This window comes from Tiliqua scincoides, chromosome 5 (genome assembly GCF_035046505.1).
Source record: "Tiliqua scincoides isolate rTilSci1 chromosome 5, rTilSci1.hap2, whole genome shotgun sequence".
In the NCBI taxonomy this organism is placed as follows: Eukaryota; Metazoa; Chordata; class Lepidosauria; order Squamata; family Scincidae; genus Tiliqua; species Tiliqua scincoides.
The window spans coordinates 83,754,430-83,775,549 of record NC_089825.1 but is presented as its reverse complement, the minus strand read 5'-3'; the positions used below and the strand labels follow the sequence as shown (position 1 = coordinate 83,775,549).

Here is a 21,120-nt window from a genome sequence, read left to right as displayed (position 1 = left end):
CTGGAGATTTTGGCACAGGCATTTGAATTTCTCACTTCAGCAAAATCTTTAAAAGTAAAAGTCTCCTTAAGCTGAAAGGCTGGATATTTTGTGGATATTATAACATGACATGTTGCTTCTGACTCAGACAGTGCAAGCTTCTCCCACTGGGGAATGGGCAATTGCCCCAGAGGTCACAGAGGCACCTGGGCTTCTCACGTCCAAGTGAGTGGAAGACTTGGAGAAGATTTGGCAAGAAGCACCTGCCAGCCAATGGAGAAGAATCACGCCTGAGAGTCATGCTCTGCACTTTGGACCACCCAGCATCTCTTCCTGAGTGAAGTCTCTCAGGAAGTGCCACTGGCCAGACAAAAGCAGCTTCTGGGGTGTCACTGAGAGGAAAATGAGAGGACAGCTCTTATTTTCTGCCCAGAGGGATGCCTGCCAGGTGAGTTGGCCCGATCTGGCCTGGCATAGGTGGCCTGAAGATTGTCAGTTGTCCCTCCCCGCTCCAAGAAGGATACCATTCTAGCCCTTATGAAAATGCATCCTACCAAATTTCACAAGGGAAAGCTTACAGTGCTTGTTTAATTAGTCACTGTGTTCTGTGTGACTCACATTCGGCCGTTATTCTGGTCTCCTCCTTCCCTCCATTCTCTTTCCTGCCCCTCTTGAAATTTATATTCTAAGCTTCATAGAGCAGATTTCACAGATAGAAGCAGCAAGAATTTTTCATGGGGGGGGGGGAGGTAGGCCCAATCCTACCCAATTACCCAACAAAGGGCTATGTCAGAATGCCAGGTGCAAGGGAAAGCACCAGGATGCAGGTCTCTTGTTACGCGGTGTGCTCCCTGGGGCATTTGGTGGGGCCGCTGTGAGATACAGGAAGCTGGACTAGATGGGCCTATGGCCTGATCCAGTGGGGCTGTTCTTATGTTCTTATGTAACTTTCCAATACCGATGCAGCTGCAACGCAGCCCTAAGGTAAGGGAACAAATCTTCCCTTACCTTGAGGAGGCCTTACCTTGAGAAGGCCTACCAATGCAGCTGCAACAGCCCTAAGGTAAGGGGAGATATGCGTATATGCATATCTCGTATATGCGTGATACAGTCAAGGAATTAAACATCTAGTAAAACATTCATTTTGCTGATGAAAAATGGCAAAGCATGAGAAAAATACAATAAGCACACGTCTCTTCATACAACCTAATGCACAAGAGCATACATAACAGACACACAGCTTCTCTCTCATACACACAGAGTGCTCTCGCACACTGACAGGGCACATTGCTAACCTGACAGTCTCAGCAGAGAACTTGCCCCAGCTCTCGGCTCCTTCATCTCTGTCTCAGTACAGCATCCTGCCAGCAGCAGTTGACTCTGTGCTATTGCTGTACCACTAGGCTCCAGTAGCAGCCAAGCCCAGGACAATCTTGCAACCTATGTACTACTTGCTCACAATTGGCGGGGGGACGGGACAGGCAGAGTATTGAAGCAGGGATCCCAACGAGAACCATGATGGGAAGTTCCCCCACCTTAGTTTTTCTACGTATTGTTGCCGTCCCCTGCTATTTGGCTTGGAAAAGAAAGGCAGTTAAGGGGCCGACACATACGCATAACGTATAGTTTGGATCCTCTTTGTAGAGTTACTGTCATTTGGTGCAGGTGATGCTGGGCTTAATGGACCAATGGCTCTGACTCTAGATATGGTCTTGCATAGGTCTGCATTTCTCTGGATTTGGTAGATGGTTTCAAGAGTACAAGTCCTCCTTACCCAAATTGCCAGTGACATCACTGCTCTCCTCCTTCACTTTCACCAAAGAGAAGTTTGTCCAGAGTGTGTTTCATCAGTGGGGCCTCTTTGGCACAGATGCATTTCAACCTGGCTCTAGGCCAAGGATCTCAGCAGTTACCCAAGAAAACTTGGTAACCATTATAAAAGCCTTAGCCCAGTTCCCTCCCCCACATTGCCCCACTTCTATTTATACATTTTAAAACAGAGCAAGCTGAAGGCGCAGTGCCAGGGAAACAGCTGTTCAGAGTTTAGAGAAGGCTGCAGTCTCCCTTCCCCATGCTGAAGCTGAGTCCTGCAAGGGACAGTCAATATATGGCTGAGGGGTATCAGAGTCTTTGTTCTAGTCCCTGCAGCACCCCAGATTCTTCATGTGAACCCGAGCGGTTCATTCTTCCCTGTGGCTCAGTTTCCTGTTTGATCAAATGAGGGTTGACTTAATTTAATGGTTTTGAAACTGTGCTCTGGGAAACCTTGAGGTTCTTTAGATACTTATTACGAGATCAATGATGGTGCACAAGCACCCCAGCAGTGTCTTTTCTAGTGGCTGTCTGCTGGTGTTGCATCTTTTTAGATTGTGAGCCCTTTTGGGACAGGGAGCCATTAGATATTTGATTTTCTCTGTAAACCGCTTTGTGAACTTTTTGTTGAAAAGCGGTATATAAATACTGTTGTTGTTGTTGCACAATCTTCCCTAAAGGCAGCTCATCCATTAACTAGCAATCTTCCACAAGACATACCGCAACAGGAGAATGTTGCATAAGTTTTAAAACACAGTTTTTTGAAAAGATGAGACAAATTCTTGGAACAGAGACCTACGCTATATTAGCTAAATGGAACTTCCAAGCTCAGAGAGATTTTATCTTAACCCATTTTTGCTCAGTCCACAGGTGTACACATTTGATCCCTGCTGCATATATGCAACATTGGGCAGAAATGGCTTAATGCCAAATTCTGGGAGACATTGCCTTCATGCCCTGTTTTTGAATTTCTGAGCTGCATCTGGTTTGAGGTGCATCTGAGATTATGTCTGTTGGAAAACTGGACCTGATGAAGGCTCATCTCACAGAAGTCACTCTCCCAGATTATACCTACAAGGCTATCTAATGCTGCTTGTCCTTTATGGTATGTAAATGCAGCACAGTAGTATGTGGATCACCTCTTACTTGTGTGTTTTCCATTGTTGAATAAGGGCCCAATCCTATTCAGTTTTCCAGTGCCGGTGCAATCATGCCAATGAAGCATGCACTGCATCCTGTGGCGGGGAAGCAATCATAAAGGGCTCCTCAAAGCTGCATTGCGGCTGCACCAGTGCTGGAAAATCAGATAGGACTGGGCCCTAACTTGTTTGTCTCGTGCCATATTTTTCAGCATCTCCAGCTATAGTTGCTAAGAGGCAGAGCGAAACTCTGTTATCAAACTGCCTAGTCTGGTGCACACTCTTGGATGGTAGGACTGGCTGGGAATGGAAAGGTCCCAAGTTTGCATCATACTCTGGCCAGGTAAGAGTAAAGGAGCCCCACGCTTAGCTCTGGGGAGTTACAAACAGCAACTTATTAAGCAACATGAACAGAGGAAACAAAAGGAGGGGGAAAATATTGCAAGAACTATGAAAGTGAACTTGGATTGGGGAGAGTCCAGGCAACTGCTTTCTGGGTTAAATATGATTCTAGCAGTGGGATAACCAGATGCATTGTTGGCAGTCGGGAAGGCAAGTGTCAAGAGAGCACATCTGGTTAGGATGCTGTGAATTCAGGGTATTTCAAGTTTCATATTTTGGTAGAACAAACATGATTTCTCCCCAGTGTGTGTGTGTGTGTGTGTGTGTGTGTGTGTGTGTGTGTGTGTGTGTGTGTGTTCTCCTTTTCTCTTCTTGCTGAACTTATTTGCAGCTGCAAGGTCGAGATGTCATGCCGTTAAGCGCACACTCCCACGCCCACCACAGTCTGTATCGAATTATTGATTTCTGTGAACGGAAAAGAGCTCCACTGCGCTTTCATTTGAGGATGAGCAGTGCTGGCGGACTGAAACCAAAGCGGCTGCCAGAGCCCCAGACCTCTTGCCAGCTCCTTTGACTGAAACTGAACAGGGTCCCTCTGTGGAAGCCTGTGCACTTTGTGAGAAGTGCTCTGGAGCTGTCAGGATGGGGTAGACGAGACCTGAAATTTTGGCCCTACAAGCTCTTAGAGGAAAAATGCAGGACAACTCTTGATGATCTGGAGCCAGGTATCCCATTTAATAGTAGAGATTTCAGATAGGCAAACAAGGGGAGCAAAAGAAGCTGTCAGCATGTCCAGGATTCTAATAGTCCCTCTGGTGACTCTGTGTTGACCGCATGCTATATTATTATTTCCCACTTATTACCAGATAGTCCTCCTGGGCTCTTCCAAGAGTTCTTATTTTAAAGAGCTCTTTATTTTAAAAACTACAGAAAAAAAAGTTTATTCTTGGGAATGACCAGTTGAGGTCTGCATACAGAGTTATCTTTTCTGCTTAGCTGGGCCCAGGGCCGGCCTTAGGAGCTATGGGGCTGAATGCAAAACATTTCTGCAGGGGTCCCCCCACTCCCGTGCCCCCCCACTCCCCATGATGAGCAGCAGCAGTGAGGCACCCAACAGTGGTGTCACTGCCAACTGCTTCCGGGGGCAGGGAATTTCAAGCCAATTGGACCCGGGGCAGGCAGAAGAGAGGGTCGTCCAGCAGCAATGCTCTGCTTGCCGCACTCTCCTCACGACATCTCAGCACGGAAGGTTCCATGCTGGAGCGTCAGCTACAGAGTGAGGTGCCAGCTGGGGGCGCTATACTCGCTGCTCTAGTGTGGGATCCCTCTAGGTGTGGGCCCCAATTTTCTCAAGTTGATCTAATTGCCCTAAGACCAGCTCTGGTTGGACTAAAGCAAAGTGCATGGGTTCTTTCCACTTATCTAGCCAGACTTGGGTTGCAATCCTTATCCTTTACATACTTACTGAACTCCGTGGGGCTTTCTTCTAAGTAGACCTGCATTGAATTGTGTCACTGTTGCCCATCACTGCTGCCTACGTCATCTGACAGTGGCTGTCTAAGGTCTCAGATGCAGACGTTTCGCAACCTTGCTCTACCTGAGATATTTGAACTGAACGTACCAGGAAATGAACCTAGCGCCTTAAGGGTGCAAAGCATGTTTTCTACCTCTGAGCCATGGTGTATGTATCTCTGAATTTGGAATCACTCTTCATGTATGACTCTATTACATGTATTAAAGTTGTTGCCTGATACATTGCACCCATGTTTTTGGTGCCGACTACATGCTAGGTGAGCATGACCCAGGCCAGGCTCACAGCATTTTGAATTGGGCTGATGGCAGGGGGGGTCTGAGATTCCACAAGGTTTTAGGGAAAAGGCCAAACTTGGGTTGATCCGAGCAACCCTGCCCTGTGCAGCTTTCTGTCTGTCTCAGAAGAAGCCTTGCATTTTTTTTTTCTCATTTTGGAAAATTTCATGGCCAGCCGCTCCTTGTTTGGTTAGCAGATTTGAATCTGTATGCAAGGCACATCATGGCAGCGTCTTCCCCTTGGGGTATGCAAGGTCATTAGTGACACAGAAGAGAAGCCTTCAACCTTGGCTTCCCTCGCCAGTCTCATTGTAAACTCAATCAAGACTTGCATGATTAAGCCTCAGACATCCTGAGCAGTCAAGGAACCCTCTGCTGCACCTTCTGTAGGATGCAGAACAAAAGAGGCGTCCGTCTTGAGCTGCAAGTGGACCACCGAGGGACACCAAGCAACAAGAGAACTGTTCTTGATGAATTCACCCCACAGTAGCCTCTACTTTCCTTGAAGCATTTTTGGTTTTAAAGAGCAGGGTCGCAGATCCCTTGTATCTACTGTCTGTCTTTTTGTCATCCTTGCTGCTGTTGCTGCCATTCATGAATTGCTCAATGACTCCAGCTGCAACTGTTACCCTGCACGTGCCTGATCTTGTCTGATCTTGGAAGCTAAGCAGGGTCAGGCCTGGTTAGTACTTGGATGGGAGACCGCCTGGGAATACTGGGGTGCTGTAGGCTTGTACCAGTCTTTCGAGACTGAAGGTTGCCAACCAACCAGCTGCTACAGGCATCCCCATCCCCAGGCATCACCATTCCCTCTGCTACCCAAGCACCTCTGTGCCAGCCTGCAGCCCAGATATATATCACACTGCTCCTTTCCAGACGTTCTCCCTACTTCCCCACATCCTTCCCCCCAAGCGCTACTGCAAGCAGCCAGTGAGCCACCCTCCCTTTTGCAAAATGTTGCTCCAGTGCCAGCTGATCAACCTCTCCAGGCTCCCTTCCCCAGCAGAGCACTTTTGGATCCATTGCCTCGCTTCTCTCCCTGGAACAAGCTCAAGCTATTGCCTAGTTCTCCTTGGTTTGCTTTCAACCTTTTTTCTGCTTCCCCCTCCCCATCCTTGGAACCAGGAGAGCACTCTGCCTTGGCTCCCTTCCCCCATGATCTCTGCAGCTCCACTCACTTCAGCTCACTTCAGCAGATCCAGTTAAATAAACTTGGCCTTAGACAACTCTGACCATTGCCCTACAAACTCCCCTCTATCTACTGTGTCTTGTGTGCAGTCAAATTCACCTCCTACTTAGTGTTCTATCTTTTCACCCCTTTGTAGTGAATGGTGTGGGTGAGTATGAGTCTAGGGCACTTTAGTCTATTGTTCAACCAGTGGCATAGCTAAGGGGGTACAAGGGGATAGCAGTTGCACTAGGCAACAAGCTTTAGGGGGGCAACAAACTGAGCTTAACAATAGTGGCCAAAATTGAGAAAATTTTTGTATTTTTGAATAATGCCATCACGTTATATACCATTCAGTGTGGAATTTAATGCATAATGCAATGAAACAAACTGCCAAAATACCTCTGTTCTATCAAAAGTTATAGCCACATAACCAGAAAATAAAAACACAACTGCGTTATGAACAAAACGTGGATTTTCTTCACACAAAACTGACAGATGAGACTGATTGTTCCAAGAGCCAATCAGGTGTTATTATGATGCAGCAGGGAACCAGTAAGGTGTGACTATGAGTCAGCTCTCATTTCCATGGATCATAATATAGTTATTTCTACTAACTGGGTAAAGAGGCACTTTTTTTCAAATGGTGCTCCTCTTCTGTTTAGCAGGGGAAGAATAACTGTCCCTCTTCACCCCAGCACAGTGTCTCTAATACGTTTTATTTATTTACTTAATTAATTAATTTTGATTTCATCATGGGGGGGGTTACAAAATCTTCTTTGACCCCTGGTAGCACTGTACTATTCCACTGTGTTCAACAGTTTAGTGGGAAGCTTGAAGGTCAGACCCAGGCTTCCTTTTCAAGCAGCTTTCCTGCAGCTTCTCAAACAACTGGAACGCTCAGCACAGCTCCCATTCTAAGATCTGCAGTACCAGTTAGGTTTTGTCCTATGAGAGAGACCAGCTCACAGCAAGTGAGAGATATTGGTTTGCCTAATGCCCATTCATTGAGTTCACAGCTGAAGAACTCATGCAAGGAAAGCACCCTACAGGTAGACCACAGCTGCGATACAAGGACATCTGCAAGAGGGATCTGAAGGCCTTAGGAGTGGACCTCAACAAGTGGGAAACCCTGGCCTCTGAGCGGCCCGCTTGGAAGCAGCCTGTGCAGCATGGCCTTTCCCAGTTTGAAGAGACACTTGGCCAACAGTCTGAGGCAAAGAGGCAAAGAAGGAAGGCCCATAGCCAGGGAGACAGACCAGGGACAGACTGCACTTGCTCCCAGTATGGAAGGGATTGTCACTCCCAAATTGGCCTTTTCAGCCACACTAGACGCTGTGCCAGAACCACCTTTCAGAGCACGATACCATAGTCTTTCAAGACTGAAGGTTGCCAACACACAGTTATTAGGGACTCTCAAGCTCCTGGCTCATGCTTTTCACCACTATGCTACACCAGTTCTCCATCTCAATCCAATATGAATCTCAGTGGATCCAGCTGTTATTATTGTTCTAACTGTAGGGAATTTCAAGTACATGGATGTCTTCTCATTCCTGAGATATGGGAGATGTATCTCGCCTGCATACAATAATCTAAAACTGATGCGATTGGCTGCTCTTTCATTTTTGTATTGGCACCACAGCCTTTGCCTTGCCTCCGTGCTCTTGTTTGATTTGTGGATAGGCAGGTGTTTGGCATCACATGGTAGGCTGCTATAAGAGAGAGAGAGAGAGAGAGAGAGACTTCCTTCTCATTATTCCATACTCCAGAAGCGCCTACTGGACACAAGTCCAGGGGGAATGTCTCTTGGGAGGCAGCATTTTGGTTGGAACTGTGACATGCAGGTTATTATCTAAAGCCCAGAATGACTTTGGTCCTGTATACATTAGGGTGTTCCTCTTTTCACATATTTGTTCTTTGTGGGCAGCAGATGGCCTCTGTTTCGAGCAGTAGGATCAAAGAGGGCGCAAAATCAGGTTGTTGTTTTTTTTTCCCTTAGTTGTGTCAACACACATCTCTGGATCGGGGTAATTTTCTCCTCCTTATGCATTAGTTCATTAGTTAGGGCCTGATTATTTTCCTGTGGAAACCTATGCTCTCATGAAACTACCTACAGCTTGTGTGAAGAGGCAAGTGACTATGGCAGGAGAGATGTCTAGGAGAAGCTCTGAAATGTAGGACATGTCCTTCTCTATCTGTGCTGCCAGGAGATAGTTTCTTCACCTTCTCTTCCCTGCAGGGTTAAAGTCTGGGGAAAAACAACAACTCAAAAGCTACAACTCACAACTAATTGGTCAATGTCTTCCCTGTCTTCCACTACCCACCTAACAATTCTGTTCATTGTTTATTTTCAGCTTAATCTGTAAGGCATTTTTCTAGGAAAACACTCTAATTCTTCCAAAGAGACATTATCCCCCAGCTTGAACATCAGCCAAGAGGCTTGTCAATACATAGCCACACTCCAGACGTTGGCTGCTTTAATTGTCACTCCTTCTGTCCAAGAATCTTTGGGAACTATAACTCTATAAAATGGTCCAGGCATTTTTAATAGTGAACTCTGAGCTTTCTCACCAAACAACAGTGTGTACAGGATTCTTTGACAAAAACCATGATAGTTATACCTGTATAAAATTGATACATAAGCTTATAGTGTAAGTATACCCAGGTCAGCCCAAAATTGGTAGCATAGCTGGGGGGGGCAAAATGGTAAGTACTGCAGGCACAGCAACGTGCTATGTAACAGCCCAATCCTGAGCTGCCTGCGGCACCCAGGTCTGGCGGCTCTATGGCGGGCTCCCGCTGGATCTTGTGCCCCCTGTGCTACCGTGGGAGACTCCTCAGGAGAAGGGAACATTCATCCCCTTCCCCCAAGTAAGGTACGCAGCCCCGCAATGGGACTACACACTTTAGCAGCGACCAAGGCGCTCGTGTAGGGCGAGCAGCCCTGCCCGAGCGCCTTGGATCCTGCGGAGCTCAGTTCTGTGGATCCGCCTCTCCCCCGCCCCGACACACCTCCCCCACGCCCCCGGCCACACCTCCGCTCTCCCTGGACCCCCTCCCCCACGCCCCCAGCCACGCCCCCACCTCCCATTCTGCAGCCCAGCGGTCCAGGAGACCTCCAAACCGTGGAACCCGGGCACCCACCACGCGCCTGCCCAGCTCCAGCCGGTGCTGGGCTAGCTCCGGCGGGAGCCCGGTGGTAAGCCCCGCAAACGTGCCTTATGGCATGTTTGCGACTGTGGTCCGCGACGTGCAGCCGCGGCGCGAACCACAGGATCGGGCTCTAAGTCGCCCCTCCCACTTGCCATTGGAGCCATTTTGGGCAGTGACAACAACATGTAGGAGATGCTGTTTGTTTCAGTGGTGGCCTGCGCATTTCCATCACTGCCTGGAATGGCTCCCAATACCTCCTGGGGCCTGAGACAGTGTGCCATATGCCACTGTCCCCAGAGTTCTTTGCCACACCAAATGTCACTCCTTTACCAAACCATGCACCAGACATGACACTCCTCCCCCCACTCCCTGGATTCAAGAAGGAGGAGGGGAATGGAGAGGAGAGGTCAGAAACTCCTTCTTCCATTTCTGAAGCCAGCCAGTGAGTTCAGGAGCAGCAGCAGGAGGGGAAGGGCCAGAGGGCACCTCCTTGCCAGTAGAGTTGCCAGCCCTCCGGGATTGGTCTGGAATCATCGTCAATCTCCATGTAACTACCAAAAGCAATTCTGGAAATTTTAACAGAACCTCCAGGAATTTCCAACATTGCACCATGCTGGGAAAAAAACTCCAGGAATAACTTCAGGCAGAGTTGGCAGTGCTACCAGCCAATCTGTCGCTTGAAGCAACCACCTATGTTAGTTGCATGAATAGCAGATCCCGAAAATATCTTCCATGATAAAGAATTACTACCTTCAGTTCTTGGATGAGGGTGCTTCTATAATAAATAGGGTTTCAGCTGAGTCAGAGTGCAGTATCAGAAACTGCACAGAGAGCTCAGAAAGCCCTTAGATCATGTATAGAATAATAATATCAACAAGAGTGTCTCTGAGTATGTACGGTACCAAGCAGAATATAATGAGAAGCAGGGCTTAACTCTCAAATCTGTTTTTAATACATAATAGGAAACATAAGAACATAATAAAAGCAAAGAAGATGGTATATATTTGAGCATGTGCAAAGTGCCTTTCTACCACCCCTGAGTTAAGCAAAACCAATCTCCTCATGGTTGATGATGGTTGGCAACCTTCAGTCTCGAAAGACTATGGTATAAAGCCTACAGCACCCGGTATTCCCAGGCAGTCTCCCATCCAAGTACTAACCAGGCCTGACCCTGCTTAGCTTCCAAGATCAGACGAGATCGGGCATGTGCAGGGTAACAATTGCTGATATCATGAAATTTAATGGAAAGAGCATCCAATGAACAGCATGAGACTTGTAGCAGACTTGAATTATGGCTGCCATTTTTTTTCTTTTTTTGACTAGGCTTGGCCCTCTGCCTCTAAAAGCAACTTGTAGAAACTTTTTCTGGCATTGAGTGATAGAGTTACGGTCATGGGGAAATCAGCCATCTGGTTAATTAGTATTGGTCAGATTGCTGTTAAAGGTAAAGGAGCAAGATCAATGAATAAAGGTGGGAAACCTATGTGAGTTCCTAACACCTCTCATTGTTTCTTTTGATGACTTACAACTCCCCACTGTTCTATTTAAGGGCACCAGTCCAAAACGTGACCTCCCCACTTGCAGCAATCCTGTTCACTATACCTCTCCAAGATACCACCGCTTCATTCTGCTGCCCGCTTAAAGCAGGAATTGCTTGGAGGGAGGCCACGGCAATTGTAGTCTCAGTTTAAATTGGTTATACACTCCAATAATTTTGTTGGCTTTCGACAATTCAGCAAATCTATGTTAGCCTTAGCCATTGTTGTACTCATTGTTCAAGTGCGAACCATGAGCTAGTTAGGTTTGTTTTGTTGCAAAAGTAGATTTTCTTTTTGTGGAATGAGCTTGCAAGTGCTCACACCCCTCCTCCTTTTCCTTTGTCTGACCAAACTGTATGTTATTATACAGAAATGTTTGCATTTCTGGTGCCCATTATGTAAACTGCTTGGGGCAGGGGAAGTGGTCTTGGCCCATACCACAAAAATTTCAATCACTCTCTCTCAAAGTGTTGGATTTAAATGGGAGCAAATAAAACGAACTTGAATGAAGCCAGATGCAAACTGAATCTGGGTTGTTTTGTTTTTTTTAATAAGGTCAATGGAACATAAGAAGCACCATGAAAATTAGGAGGGGGGCATTGGCCACCGGGAAAGGAAATTTGATCATAGAGACAGATTTGGAAGAAAAGGCTGACCTTAATTTCCTACTCTCTACTGACTATAGGTCTAATTCTCAGTTTGTCATTATTCTTCACATAGCAAACATCAGCAGTTTTCTCCCACTAGGGGACTCAAAGCAGCTTATAACAAAAAAAATTAAATCAATATAAAATGTCTAGTTCTCCAAACCTTTTTCAAAAGCCTTTCATAGTTGCAGCCACTTCAACATCCTGTGGATGGAGAGTGGATAGAGAGATGCTCTTTACACTCTCACATAACAACAGAACCAGGGAATATCCACTAAAATTGAGTGTTGGGAGAGTTAGAACAGACAAAAGAAAATATTTCTTTACTCAGCGTGTGGTTGGCCTGTGGAACTCCTTGCCACAGGATGTGGTGATGGCGTCTGGCCTGGACGCCTTTAAAAGGGGATTGGATGAGTTTCTGGAGGAAAAATCCATTATGGGTTACAAGCCATGATGTGCATGTGCAACTTCCTGATTTTAGAAATGGGCTATGTCAGAATGCTAGATGCAAGGGAGGGCACCAGGATGAGGTCTCTTGTTATCTGGGGTGCTCCCTGGGGCATTTGGTGGGCCGCTGTGAGATACAGGAAGCTGAACTAGATGGGCCTATGGCCTGATCCAGTGGGGCTGTTCTTATGTTCTTATGATTTGTGTGCAATGTGAGAAATGTAATTCCTTTAATTTGCTTTACTAATGCAGAACTTGTATGGGGTTGCCAGTTTGCCCCAAATGACCCTGATTCTCCACTTATTTTCTCTGGTGCATAGGTGACAGGTTAATCTCAAGCTATGTTTAGGCTGCCACTAGGCCCCACCTCACTAACAGGTTCCCCACTACCGCTGTTTTTAAATCTGTGGCAGTCTTGTGACATCACCAGGGTTGGCATCAAAAATCTCAGCTTTTTGGAGGTATCCCTTGTAACATAAAACTGGAAAACCCTTTCTCCCTTATAAATGTCACCTCAGCTATAAACTTGCTGGGTGGTCTTTTAAGCAAATTCCCAGCCTCATTTTCCATACCAGAAGCATCATGACTGAGGCTGTCATGAGGCTGTCATGAGGCTCCAGGAAGCTGACACATCACGGTCTGGGGGAGCACCATCATAAGAACATAATAAGAACATAAGAACAGCCCCACTGGATCAGGCCATAGGCCCATCTAGTCCAGCTTCCTGTATCTCACAGCGAGATACATGTATATGTGAGATACAGCTTCCTGTATCTCACATATCACCACCCAAGTTTTCAGCCCTCGCCATGTTGTTGCCCATGAGGCCTGGAGCACTGAACAGAGCTCCACACTCTGATGTTTCTCCATGCGCCAGGCCCTCCTACCCGCCCTTGCGTCCAATTGGCTCCAAACTGGGGCACTCCAGAAGCTGTTGGCAGTGACGCAATGATGTGACAACATCATCATGTCACAGCTGAACTTCCAGAATCCTGAACTTCTGTGAAGTGAGCTCTGCACTGAGTGCCGGCTAGTCCAGCAACACTGCTGCTCTATACTACACACGCTCACAGACACACCTGCAATAAGACAATAATACTGGTCTACTTCACTGTAAAGATTTTTGAGTGAATGTAGTCAGGGCCACTCCAAGATCTACAGACAACTGTGGCAGCATGCAATATGCCTTTCTACTTCCCTCCACATTTCCTCTTCCCCTCTCTGACCCATTCTTCCTTTTTCTATCCCAGTGGCATTCCTGGTCACTGCAGTCCCCCCCCCCACCCAGAGGAGTCACCCCTCCGTGCCACCTGGAGGTGCATGCCTCCCCCCCCCCAAGCATTCTGAGGACCGGGGAGGCTGCGCATGGCCTCCCCCACCCTCCAAAGGCCTTGTAAGGCCTTCTGGAAGCCAAAAATGGTGAAAATTTTCACCCCCAGAAGGCGTTCTGGGGGTCTGGGAAACAGCATGCAGCCTCCCCGGCCCTCTGAAGCCCTTGTAAGGCCTCCTGGACACCGGAAAATCAACACTTCCGGTCAACACTTTTCAACCCAAAATGCCTCTGGGGGGCAGCCCTTAGGGGGTGGCCCTCAGATTGGCGTGCTGAAATTGGTGCGCAGACTGAGTGCCAGGGGGGCTGCTGGGGGAGCCAAACTGGAGATCAGCTTGTACTTTTAATGCTCACATGCTGATGGCAGAAATGGCAGCAGCCTGTCCACCTGCCCTGGGTCCTCCCTTTCCCCTTTCACCACAGATCATGCTGGAAATCATCCCCATGTAGTGGCAGAGTAGGTTATTTCCAGCAATTCAGGGAGGGAGTGGCGGAAAGCAGGACGGGGCAGGAGGAGCCAATGCTCCCTTTTCTCCCAGCAGAAAAAGAACAGCTTACAAAACCATTGCACTAGTAATAAATGAACAGTACAGAACTATAAAAACATAGCTGCTGCACTATTTAAAAAACACACACACAAAGCTGAGTAAAACACACCTTGAAGGCAGAGCCTCTGATTCCACCCTGGCTCCTGTTGAGCTTCATAATACTGAGTTTAGAGTAAATGTGCACCAGATCCATCAATGTTGGCGCCTGTGGTGTTATGAATATTAAACCTGCTGCCAGAAGAACAGAGCTTTTGCATTCTGAGCAATAAAGCAGCACAGTTTCATCCTGTTGTTAGGAGATTGGGATTTGATGCTGTGAATGAGCATGGCACTATAGTGAGGCCATGCTTAGCCAAATCGCCTGGAGCAGATAAAAGAGAGTTTGCTAATGTCATGGTCCAAGAAACTCCTTGCATTGGAGCATCGATGATTCCTCCCCCTCTCAGTTAGTAAGATATAGACAGTGTGCTGGAGATTCTGGAGGAGGACAGAGACTGAGATGGGATTTGATCTGGGAGAGATCGCAATGCAGGCTAAGAGAAGGAACTGGTAGCTAGCAGCCTGCTCCCGTGCTTAGAAGACACATTTAGCTGATGTTGCTTGCAGGAGGCATGCACTACCCACGTCATTCAGTGCTCAAACTGTAGATTTGGAAATGAAGTATTACAAAGACACCATGTGTGTCCAGTCAGTTCTCCTTCATCCTGCAGCTGGGTTGTGCTGCAGCTACTGGAACATCTTACCTGCCCGAGAAGTGGGGCATGAGCACTTAACGTTATTCCCAGTCATGATTTCATCGTCCCCTGTTCTTTCTCTGCTTTTTCTTTCTTAACCTGCGGAACTGTCTGCCTTACTTGTTTTAGTAGCTTTAATTCCCTGAGACCACCAAGATAAACATGCTCCGTGCCACACCAAGCTCTGTATCAACTATCCCCTCTTAACACGAGATGTGTGTCACTGCCCCAGCCAGGCTGGAAGCCCTCGCTTTGGACCCGCAAGCCCTCAAGAGAGTTAGTTGAGGTTGGGCAGAGAGAAGTCGGCACACTGCACATGCTCCCTATTTGAGAATCCTGAATCCTGAAAACAAGTCTGGGGACTGTGAGTAAAATTACAGGCTGCTATTGAATTATGGTGAGATATGACTGAGAACGATGGCCGAGACCAAAATTTTATGACGCTGGGAGCAGATTTCATTTCGCAAAATGACAATGAAGCCATTTTTGGAATATGCCATGCTTGCCAAAAGGGTTGAGGTGGGGGAGGGGGACCTTTAGAGGGCATGTTCCCAGCCGTATTAGCTGCTTTCCTTGGGACAGTCGATATTGTCTGCTGCAAATTTTTTTTAAAAAAAATAAATCTTGTTGCATTTTGGCCTGGGTAGAGTTGGCTAATGTTCACTGGGAAATAACAGAGAGGTCTTGGCCTTTGACTATAAAAGTGGAGGCGGAAAAGCAAGAGGGAGAGTCAATCCAGAACAAGCCACTGGTTGTTTCATCAGAGCTCAAAAGGAAGATCCTGCCTGGCTGAAGGGCGAAGAGAAAACAGGTCAGAAAAACATGGGGTGGGGGACCAGAAAGGAAGATCTTGGTGGAAATGCATAAAGAACCAAGCTGGTAGTTCAGGAATTAATAGGAGAAAAGATGGATATTCCAAGTACTGTAACAACATTAAAGCAGGATAACTCTGTGTTGGCTCATGATCACCACTAGAGGGGGACAGTATATTGTGGCCTCTCTGCTGTGTAAGCGAGAGGCGATGTAAGTGAGAGGAACCGGCCTCTGCCTTGCCCCCACATGGGGTGGGGGGAATAGTTGTGTCTCATTTCTTGGCAGTTTTTCAATGTAGGCCTTTACCATCCACCACCACGTGTGGGCAGGTTTGACACTTAATTGGTTAACTTTGTTTATTGCTAAAGGGATCAGTACTCACAGTACCTTCCCTTTACATCAGACTTTGCTCAGCCATGGTCCAAAAAAAAAAAAAAAAAAAAAAACCTGTTTCCAAAACACTGGTATTTTCTATTCCTAGAAAAACTTATCTCCTGCCAGCTTGCGGCTTTAAATCACCTTTGCTCCTCCCCCTCCTTTTTTCCTTCCCTCCCTCCGGCCACCGCCAAGGGCACTGATTTGGCTTTCTCACTCTGTAAAGGGCAGAGCCAAAAATAACAATTTCAGAAGATTCCATTCCTGGTACTGAGGCAACAAGAGACAAAATGTTTGCTCTCTAGGTTACACATTAACCCAAATTAATGTGTGAACCTAGTCGTGGTGTCTGCCAGGTAAGTAAGTACAAGTAAGAAGTCAGCATGCTACTGGGTCAGTGTTCTGTCTTGTCCCAAGCCAGATGCTCCAAGAAATTCACCTCATAGCATGAACGTGGTTCCATACTTGATAGTTATACTCCAAGCATCTGGTAACCAGATATATACTACATCTGAATATGAAGTTCATGTTCCTGGCTGTCATAGCCAGGAGCCACCAATTACTCTAGTCCTGTGTATACTTATCTAATCTTTACAAAACAGAAAAATTATGCTAGTAGCCAACGATAACATTGCCAATTGCAACATGAATGATTGACATTAAGCAAGTAACTGTGGCCCAAATCCAGAACTCTTGAGGGATGATGTTTGTCCCAGTGGCGTACCTGAGGAAGGCAAGGTGTGCAAATGCCCTGGGTGCTGGGCTTGGGGGGGAGCAGCGGCGTGTCGCCATGCCCTGGCAGAGCTCCGCCAGGACTCAGTCAGTATACCGATATCAGTGTGCTGATCCGAAGGCCATCCCCCCAGAGGCATTCTGAGGGCCAGGGAAGCCACACACAGTCTCCCAAGTCGGCCTTGTAAGGCCTTCTGAAGGCTGAAAATCAACACTTCCGGCTTTCAGCTGAAAACCCGAAGTGTCAATTTTCGGCCTCCAGGAGGCCTTACAAGGCCTTACAGAACACCTGATGCTTACAAGGCCATCAGAACATCTCCAGGTAGGGGGTGGCACCCCTGAGCTGTTTTGTCCCCCTCCCCAATGCCAACTCTGAGACAAAGAGACATCTGCATGAAATAGCAATTGTGCCAGTGGGTCTTGCCACTTGGCCACTTTGGGGTGGAGTATGTAAGCCCTTGCTCCCTCATCCTCCACTCTCTCTCAAAAAGGAGTCTTCCAGTGCTTAAGTTCAGAACAAAAGGTAGAACCATCCTTCATGAAATCAGCAGCACTACCTCCTGACCCACTTTTAGCAAAATCATCTACATACACACACACAGGGGGACTGTGATACAAAATAAAAGGGCCAGTACCCCTTTGATCCCCTATAATTTGAGCATTGGAGCTCTTGTGCATACCTAGTTGCTTTACATAGATAAACTATGCATTTTATGAGTACCTTAAAATTACCTTATGTTCATTCCCAACCTGCTTTATATCATTGTCACGGGAAGTCCTCCATCTACAACAGTACTTGCTCTGGCCAGTATGCCACCCAAGACCATGCAAATTGTGCGCTGGTTGACACATGTAGATTCATCAGTAAATGATTGCAAAATCAAGTGATGAACTTGCATCTATCCCTGGCCATCAGTGGATATAAACATCACAGGAGGGACTTTCAAAATTCTCATTAACTAAAAAGTAATGCTTTTCAGTTGAGTCCATTTACACAAACCTGATCCACATTTGTAACAGAAAGAAAGAAGGCAGAATAGGTTATTTAAGACTGCACATGTGTACATGTGTACATGCGAGTGGAAATCATGTCCTCCTACCTTAAACAAATAAGTTTAAAAAAAACAAAAAACCACTACCTGCAAGCAGACAAACAATACAATAATGAGCGGGCTGGGCTAGAACATCTCCCTCCTGCAGCCACAAGTAGATATAGGCCAGTGGTTCCCAAACTGTGAGCCATGACTTCCCAGGGAGCTGTGGAAACCAGCCAGGGGAGCAACAGTATCCTCACAAAACTCAATATACAATGTATAGGATTGTAGCCCTAATGAGGAGCTGCAGCCAATGACCCACTACGTCAACTTGAAAAAGTTTGGGAACCACTAGTATAGGCCACTCCTGCTACCGGTATTTGCCACCTCATTCTGCTGCCTTAGCATCAACAAAGAACCATGGAGCACTATAAGTCTTCCCCCCCCCCGCGCGCGCGTGCACACACACACACATGCAGGGACAGCTGTTTTAGGGTTGCCAGCCTGTAACTCTTAACAGTTCTGATGCAGCAGGAACCTCCTGCCTCATTCCTTACAGAGTCCTGTTGCTCACCGTCATCCTCAATCTGCTGAAAAGAGACACATTGACGTCATCTCACAGGAGATAGGGGTGACCAACGGGGCCTGGGAAGAAACATGGTAGGAGGTACAGCAAGACAACCCCTCTTGCTGCATTGGGACCATTCAAGGCACAATAGCCAGGATGGTGCAGTGGTTTGGGAGTTAGACCTGGAAGGGCCAGGTTCAAATCCCCGCTCAGTTATCAAGCTTCCTAGGTGACCTTGGGTCAGACACAATCGCTCAACTTCACCTACCTCACAGGGTTGTTGTGAGGACAAAAGGAGGGAAGGAACTATATCCACCACCCTGAGCTCCTTGGAGGAAGTGTGGTATACAAATGTGAAAAATAAATAGGTTGTTCATAGTTCTGCAGTAGCGACAACTTTGAACTCCATAGTAGAATTACCAGATGCAAAGGAGGACAGGGCTTCTGTGCCTTTAACAGGTGCGTAGAAGAGAAATGTTTGACAGATACAGCTTGTTCCTGCAGGGGTGAGAAAAGCTGCAGCTGCTGAAAGGTCTCTTCTTCATACCTGTTACAGATAGAGGAGCCTATTCTCCTATTCAGCTAGTCGCTTTACTTCTTTTGAGGTCAGTACAGGAGGTTCACTGCTAGCAATGAGGAGCCCTTGCTGAATTCTTAGGGGTGCAACATCTGCCCAGTAAGGAATGTTGGAATATACAATTCCTATCCACTGGTATTGCGGACCCTTCTCCTGGTAGCCCATGTAGTATCACACATCCAGAGTCTGAGAATGTGTATTCAGGAACAACAACAGTGAAATCCACTGTAGTAACTCTGAAAAACAACATGCATCTACTGGCAATCAAACAACAACAAGACACGGAGACCGGTGGACACATACATCACGGCCACTGTTCCACTTGGAATGCTATACAAAATAGGCTCTGGTCAAGGTTATAAAGCAGCCACCTTACATTATTAATTCTATATTATTTATTTTATATAGGGTGATCAGTGTACATCATCAAAAAAAAAAACCCTGCCTTGAAGATATACAATATATCTACTGATATACAATATGTCGAGTCAATTATCAAATGATGAACGTAATAACTGTGCAAAAGGTATCATCTTGGAAAAGTCAATCAAAAACATATGGACAGTTGTAGTACAGCCCTTCTTGGATGGTACCATTAAGAAAAAATAGACAAAACGCTACTGTGTGGCGAAAACTTGGATACCAAGAAAATAGCTAGGCTAGACCCTTCTTCCGGTAGGGAGTTTTTTTACCTGAGGAATTGTTTGGTCAAACAATCTTCCCTCTGCATTGTGAAGTGGGATCGTCTCCAGAGAGCTGTACCACTTGGTTTTTCTGAACAGGCCACGTACATACTAAGGAGTTGTATTCCGAGAAAGTAAGGGTGTTTTGTTGGTAACAAATAACTGAAGCATGAATTCAAAGAATTAGCTAGTTAGTTCAGATCAATATGTAACTTTTAGCTCCACCCCATTTCACTGCTTCTTTGCTCTCACTGCCCCCTTATGATTGCAAGACCCTGAAAGCTCTCTTCTGTACCCCATTTAAAGGCTCTGAAGGGTCATGTCTAGTGAACATGTTGCTCCTTCACCCCTTGGGCTACAATCCCAAAGCCCTTTCCCGTAGTCTCACACTTCCACCTGCTCTTTGCTTAAAATTCCTCTTTCTCCTTAGGTACTTCACCATCTGGGACTCACTCCCAGTTAGCTTCCCAGTCTTAAAACTGCCCCATTCTTTCTTCAGGGTATTTGTTAATCCCAGCAAAAACTTTCCCTTCCCTCATAGCATTTGGACTGTGAACATTTTGTTGTCCATGCTTTGTTCCCAAAGCAGCTGAAATGTTCATGGACCTTCCATAACATTGCACCAGCTGAACCACTCAGTATCAGGAGGGTTCACTGCCACAAGCACAATACAAAACTGATATTTCAGTGCTAACATGCTGGAAATGTGTTTCTGTCCACTGATGGAGGAAGCCCTTGCTCAGCCTTCATTCTCAGAAAGGATGTTCTTCTGATGCCCCAGCTGTTTCCCGGATGTCTCATATCCTCAGTTACTACTGGAGGCAGGAAAGTCAGTTTCCTGTTGCAACTTCCAGGGTAGCGTCCTTTGGGATGTCATGATTTGACAACACTGAATTCTACAGAAGTTTGGGAAGCAGGGGTCCTGCCATCTTCAAGCCACACGGCAGGAGGATGTGTGTGCAATCCAGCAGGGAAAACAGAAGATGAAATCAAGAAGAACTGTGTTTCCCCTTTGGTTCTTGATTTCATCTTCTGTTTTCCCTGCTGGATTTCACACACATCCTCCTGCCATGTGGCTTGAAAATGGCAGGACTCCTGTTTGCCAACCTTTTGTAGAACTCAGTGTTGTTAAATCATGACATCCCAGAGGATGTTAACCTGGAAATTGCAGCAGGAAGCTGACTTTCCTGCCTCCATAAACCTCACTCAGAGACACCACTGAGGCTCAAAATGATAGGCTCACTTGTTTAAGACACTCCTCAGCAAAAAAATAAATAAATGTAGAGACAGGAAGCTGTCAGGGCTGTGATTTTAAGCTTGGAATTCTGTGATGGGTATAAATATGCAAATTAAGGATCCTTGCATACTTTTCCTTCTTCTTCTTTTAATCCTGGGAAAGAGGAAGGAGCTATGCAGGGCACTGAAGCCCAATCCTTGACCAATCTCTCTCCTGCACTAACTTCAATGGACACTGCCCACACACATGCAAAGTTCTCGGTGTAGCCATAAAGGCATGACACTGCCATTGCTCAGTAGTACAGTACATGTTTTCTATGCAAAAGATATCAGGTTCATTTCTTGGGATTAATAAGTAGGGCTGGGAAACCCTATCTGAAACCCTGGAGAGCTCTAGCTATGTTGTAGACTCAGAGCATGTTGTCTACAATGTAGACTAGTGTTTCTCAACTAGTG

The 21,120-nt window shown here is 46.6% G+C and overlaps 1 protein-coding gene and 1 pseudogene across 1 annotated transcript in view; both read right to left on the bottom strand.

Moving 5' to 3' along the window:
- IGFBP4 (insulin like growth factor binding protein 4) overlaps positions 1 to 21,120 on the bottom strand; it is a 40,540-nt gene that overhangs the window by 9,333 nt on the left and 10,087 nt on the right. The gene's annotated exons all lie outside the window — the stretch shown is intronic.
- On the bottom strand, positions 10,514 to 10,633 carry LOC136654864 (5S ribosomal RNA; annotated as a pseudogene).